This window comes from Hemiscyllium ocellatum, unplaced genomic scaffold, assembly GCF_020745735.1.
Source record: "Hemiscyllium ocellatum isolate sHemOce1 unplaced genomic scaffold, sHemOce1.pat.X.cur. scaffold_2381_pat_ctg1, whole genome shotgun sequence".
NCBI classification, from domain to species: Eukaryota; Metazoa; Chordata; class Chondrichthyes; order Orectolobiformes; family Hemiscylliidae; genus Hemiscyllium; species Hemiscyllium ocellatum.
Window position 1 is genome coordinate 48,652 of NW_026868071.1, and position 5,943 is coordinate 54,594.

The 5,943-nt window shown below is 42.0% G+C and overlaps 1 long non-coding RNA gene across 1 annotated transcript; it reads right to left on the bottom strand.

Annotated features, from left to right (window-relative positions):
- Positions 1-558: 558 nt before the first annotated feature.
- Positions 559-5,092, bottom strand: LOC132811745 (uncharacterized). The gene is made up of 3 exons (XR_009643376.1): positions 4,869-5,092; positions 1,156-1,238; positions 559-743 (listed from the first exon to the last, which is right to left on the bottom strand). It is a non-coding gene; the product is annotated as an uncharacterized LOC132811745 (long non-coding RNA).
- Between the last annotated feature and the right edge of the window lie 851 nt (positions 5,093-5,943).

The following is a 5,943-nucleotide window of genomic DNA, read 5'->3' on the forward strand; positions in this document are numbered from 1 at the left end:
TATTTCTTCCCTGTCCTCCTGCAGTGTTCCTGAATGTATATGATCAGGGCCAGGAGATTTATAGAAATACAACAAAGTCTGAAAAACACGTCTATTTATTTCAGGTAAAACACCCACGAGTGAGAAAGTGAGTTAACAATGATTAGCATTATAAATTAAAGAATATATTAATCACAGGAAGTGACTTCAGAAGAATTCCACACATTGTGGAATCCTGAGAATTCTCAGAAATTTACGATCCAGTAAAGGAGGGCCATGAAACGGGTAAGGAAATCAAAAAGCGAACATGCATGCAAACAAACAGGAACACAAAGACTGCATAAATCTATGTTCTATATTTCAAAGGAAAGAGAAAAGCATAGTCAAATATGGAAATCTGCAATCAGGAGAGACGAGCTTATTATGGATAACAGGGAACTGGTCAAGGAAATAACCAGTTAACTTGCATCTGTCTTCATGGAGGAAGATCCAGAAAATCACCCAGAAATCCGACGTCATCATATAGGACTTGTGGATCGAAAGACATAAAGTCAATTTCTATCAGTAACAAGGCTCTACTTGAACATACAGCTGGAATGAGCTTTGCTAACTTGACAAACCAGATGTACTTCATACCAAAATCTTCAGAAATAAACCACTAATAGAAGTATTAGTTGCACTGTCAATGACTGTGTTCTATTACGAAGTGCATTCTGCATAGTCTGGATCCAAGCACTATAGATGAACGGTAGTGATCCAAGCATCTACAAAGGGAAGAAGAGATAGTGTAGAGAACTGCAGACCAATTAACTTGATATTTGTGGGGAAACTGTTGGAGTCTATTATATAGGATGTGATATTCGTTATTTAGAAATTAACAGCAACATTGGAGATAATCAATATGCATGTCTGAAAGGGAAATCATGCTTGACAAGCCTTGGAATTGTTTGAAGTTGATTCTTACAGCATAGATAATGGGTAACCAGTACATTGGCATATTTTAGATTATCAGAAGGCTTTCTATAAGAACGCACTCAATGGGTTTGTAAATGCAATGAATGTGAAGGGCGTTTGGAGGAATATATGCAAGTGGTAAGTTAAAGTTTGGATTGCCTTCCTTTCAGGGAGTCAGAATATAGATGTAAAGTCACCAAATCTGCGAAAGAATATACTGACCACAGAGGAAGTTCAGTGGACATTCTCCGGATTAATCCCTCAGTTGGCGAGATTGCGTGATGAGGAAACGCGGCCTGTGTTCTCTACAGTTTCAAAGAATGAGAGATAGGTCACTGTGAAATGTACAAAATTAACAAAACATGTGACAAGTTGGAAATTAACAGGATGTTTCTCCAGCTGCCTAATACACAATCAAGGGAAATAATGGCAGGATAAAGGACAGACCGTTTAAGACTGCAATAAGGAGGAAATACTGCAGGCGTAGGGGACTAATTAACAGAGGGGCATGGAAACCTGCAGCCAGGGCAAGATTAGGGAGAATTTCCATATATTCTACAAGTGTGTACAGCGGCATCAGAATAACCAGGGAACAGGTCGGACTCATTAGTGACTTGCCAAATTGCATCCAAATGAAGTTTAGTGGTAGGAGACACAAGGTGGTGGTTGACTCCTTGTGTGACTGGAGGCCAGTGTCCAATGGTGCACTACAGGGATCAGTGCTGTGTCCCTTATTATTTGTGATTCTGATGTGCTGGTGTTGGACTGGGTGGACAATGCTAAAAATCGCATAACAACAGATTATAGTCCAACAGGTTTATTCGGCGGCACTAGCTTTCGAAGTGCTGCTTCTTCATCAAAGCGCACAATCACCTGATGAAGAAATAGCGTTTCGAAAACTAGTGCCTCTGAACAAACCTGTTGGATTCTAACCCGATGTTGTGTGATTTTCCACTTTAATATTTGTGGTACTCGTAAATGATGTAGCTGTGAATATGGACGAGAGGTGGCGAGTGTGATAAGTAAGTTTGTGTTTGATACGCAGATTGGCTGGTTAGTTGGCAGTGAGGAGGAAGGCCTTAAGTTACAGGAAGATACAGATGGAATGGTCAGCTGGGAAGGTCAATGGCAGATGGAATATAACCCTGATAAATATGAGGTGATACACTTTGGAAGAAGGAACCAGACAGGGGAGGACTCAATGAATGGTAGCACACTAGGAACGTCAGAGGATGCTTCTCCACACATCCCTGAATGTGATGTACAGGTTAATACACAATTCCTGATGAAGGGCTTATGCTCGAAACGTCGAATTCTCTATTCCTGAGATGCTGCCTAACCTGCTGTGCTTTGACCAGCAACACATTTGCAGCTAATACACAATTTGGAAAACCATAGGGGACTGTAAACATAACCTTGATTCATTGAGGCACAGATTATAAGAGCTATGGGCAACTTTGGTGATGCCAAGGTGGAATACTGTGTGTAGTTCTGGGAATCACAGTACAGGAAGGATGTGATTGCACTGGGTGGGGTGGGGGGGGGGGGCGTGGTGCAAAGAAGATTGACCAGGATGTTCCCTGGGATTGAGCACATCAGCTATGGAGGGAGGCTGGATAAGTTTGGGTTGTTTAGTTTGGAGAAGAGGAGGCTGAGGGGGACGTGATTCTGAAGGATAGGATTATGAGGAGAATGGGCAGTGTGGATGGACAGCAATTGTTCCTTTTAGTCAAAGGGCCACACTTTTAAAGTGAAGGGTTTGGAGTTTAGTGAGGATTGCTTTTCACCCAGAGTGTGTTGGGGTCTGAAATGTTTTTCTTGAGAGGCGCGTTGTCATGGTAATCTCAAAACCATTAGAAAATACATGGTAGTGCACTTGAAATGCCTTAAGATTCAAGGCTACGGATATTGTGTCGCGAAGTGGGTCTAATGTAGACCGTGTTGTATTCCTGATAGCACAGAGTCTTTGCTTCTGTGATTGTATGGCTGTGGAAGGCCAATCACTGAGTACCTTAAAATAGGAATTGATAGGATTCTGAAGAATATCTTAACAAAGTGTTTACGCAGAACTTGTAATATTTTCTGAAAATATGTCAATGGCAAAATTAGGGGGGAAAATGTGCAGCTTTCCTACAGTTTGATCCCAGATAATTGAGGGCCCGGTAATAGCAGAACTATGGGTCAAATACTTCAGTTATGCCTTCACAGAAGAAAGCAAAACAAAAAAGAAAACTTCCTAGCAATACGAGGGAACTTTAGTCTGGTGAGAATAAGGGAATAGAATTAAATTATCAACTAAACAGTTTAGAGAAAGTATTGGAATGAAATTAATGGGCATTGACAAAGTCAACAGAGATTCATGAAATAGGAATCATACTTGAGAAAGTGACTTTTAGCAAAATTATGTAGAAGCTATCAATGCAATACGAGTGGAATTTCAGAAAGAGTTTTGATAAAGCCCCAAGCCTATTGTGCAAATTTGAATCCTGTGGGACTGGGGCTCATACATGGACATGGTTCTCGAAGGACAGAGCTGGCAGGAAACAGTGAGTAGGAATAAAACAACGTTTTTTAATGCAAGGCTAGGAGTATACAGCAAGGATCGTGGCTTGGGCGCCAGCTATTGCCAATACACATCAAAAATTTGGTCGAGTGTCTCAAATGCAATATTCCCAAGTTTGCTGACAGCACGAAACAATGTCAGCTTGTGAGTGGTGAGGAGGATGTAAAAAAGCTCCAAGGTGACTGAGACAAGTGAAATGACTGGGCAAATATGTGGCGGATGGAGAGCATGGGAGAGATGAGATGCTGTGTACATTGATGGGAACAATAGAATGACAGCCTATCATTTGAAAAGGGAGTGGTTGAACAATGTCGCTCTATAAAGGAACTTAAGCTGCATTTTTGTTTATTTCTGTGCAGCCCTCCGAGTCCATGTAGGGCAGTGAGTTCTGAATCCAGGAGTCAATACTGGGAATGGCATTGGCACGCTGACCAGTGTATATAGACCCAGCAAATGGGGAGCTGTAACATTTTAAAGATTCTGGATCTCCCTGTACACCAGTCACTGAAAGCAATATTTCAGGAGCAGTAAGTAGGAAGGAAGATAAATTCTATATTCACCTTTTTTTCAGGGGGATTTGAGTACAGGAGTAAGAGTATCTTACTGCAGCTGTACAGGGCCTTGGTGAGACCCCATCTCGAACATTGTGCAGCATGGTGTGCAGTTTTGGTCTCTGTTCCGAATAGAGGACAAACCTGACATTGAGAGAGAGCAGCAAAGAATGAGCAGACTAATCTCTGGGATGACAGACTTGTTATGGGATCTGAGTTTGGGAGGGACTGGACTTGTGTTCCATTAGGTTTAGGAAAATGAGTGGAGATCTCTGTGAAATATATCACACTCTGATTGGCGAGACAGATTGGAAGCAGGGATGGTAATTCCCCTGGCTCGGATGTCTAAAGCAAGGGGCCACAGTATCAGGTACAGACGGGCCGCTTTGCATTGAGGTGAGAATAAATGCCTGCACTCAGAGACTGGCGAACCAGGGGTACTCTCTCCCAGATCAGGCTGTGGAAGTCATGACGCTGAATATAAATAAGGACTTCTGGAAACTAAAGGGATAGGGAGAGAGCAGGAGTACGGTGTGAAGATGGAAGATCAGCTATCAGTCCAGGTTGTTCTCCAATAACGCGGTAGCTCTGTTTCTGTGCAACACTGTGTTGTCGAAAATCGTGCAATATTAATAATAGGGTCTATGGAAAAAAGAGAGTAAGGGGCGAACACCCAAAAATATCAGTAAAAACTAAAAATTAAATTTGGTCGAACACACACACTAGGACAGTCTAAATAGATCTTTGAATCACATGTTGTAATGGAACAGTGCTGTAAATGTAACACTTTCACACTGCAGTCACTCACTGGAGCACTGTACCTTTCACCAGAAAGCACGTGGTGGCTGACTGACCACGTGATGCCGATGGGGAATTCCAGGTCTCCTCAAGATTCTCTCCACAGTTTGGAATAAAGGTCTTTCTAAATGTAGTCTACAATTTCCAGTTTCAGGCTCAGTTTCAAGGCTTCGTGAGCACATTGCATTCCTGTTTTAGCTGAACACATTGTTTGTACATTTTGCAGAGAGAGGATCCAAGGCTGGGTTTTGCTGTTCAGCTGCTTCCCGGCAAGGAATCGCGTCACAGTGAATGGGAATACACTTTAGAGAAAAGATACACGAATCATATTGCAGCCAAATTGTATTTAATCAACACGTGTTACCGGAGAACTGCTTGTATATTTTTTGGAGGAGCAAAACTGATGGGCTGAAGGCACTACAGAAGTTCTCTTTTTATATTTCACAATGTTTAAACATATTAAGGGATATGAATATTGTATGGGGAAAACTGCACTGAGGAGATGTTCGGCCATTAACTAGCACAGGGAAAGCTGAATATGTTGTATGACCTACTCCTGTCACAATGTTTCTGTGCAGTGTGTGGGAAAGGTCTGCAAATATTGTCACAAGTTCTCAGCTGTTTGGAAGGAGGTCTCTGCAGGATCGACAGGATTGTGTTTCCCATTCCCTTTTCTAATAACGAGGCTGGGGCCTGGTGTTCATTATAGGTTCATCCTTTAAGACCTTAGTGCAGTTTGATATAATTAAGTGTCTTGCTTGGCCGATTGAGAGACCATTGAAGAGTTTATCACATGTCTGTGTGTCTGGAGTCACTTTTAGGCCAGACCAGGAAAGCACGGGAGACTCACTTCCTGAAAGTACGTTGGGGAAGGAAATCGATATTTACAATTGATATTGCACACAAAATCACTATTACTGACACCAGAGTTTAGGTCTTGATATTTTCTTTATTGTTTTTAATTTGCACTAGCTAACAGCGCATTAGCCTGGTCTGCATTAGTAATCCAGTGACTTTTCCACAACAGCACCATCTCCACATGGAAACCTATCGGAAACCACACTGAGCAGATTATTTCTGTGCTGCTTGACAGCTCTG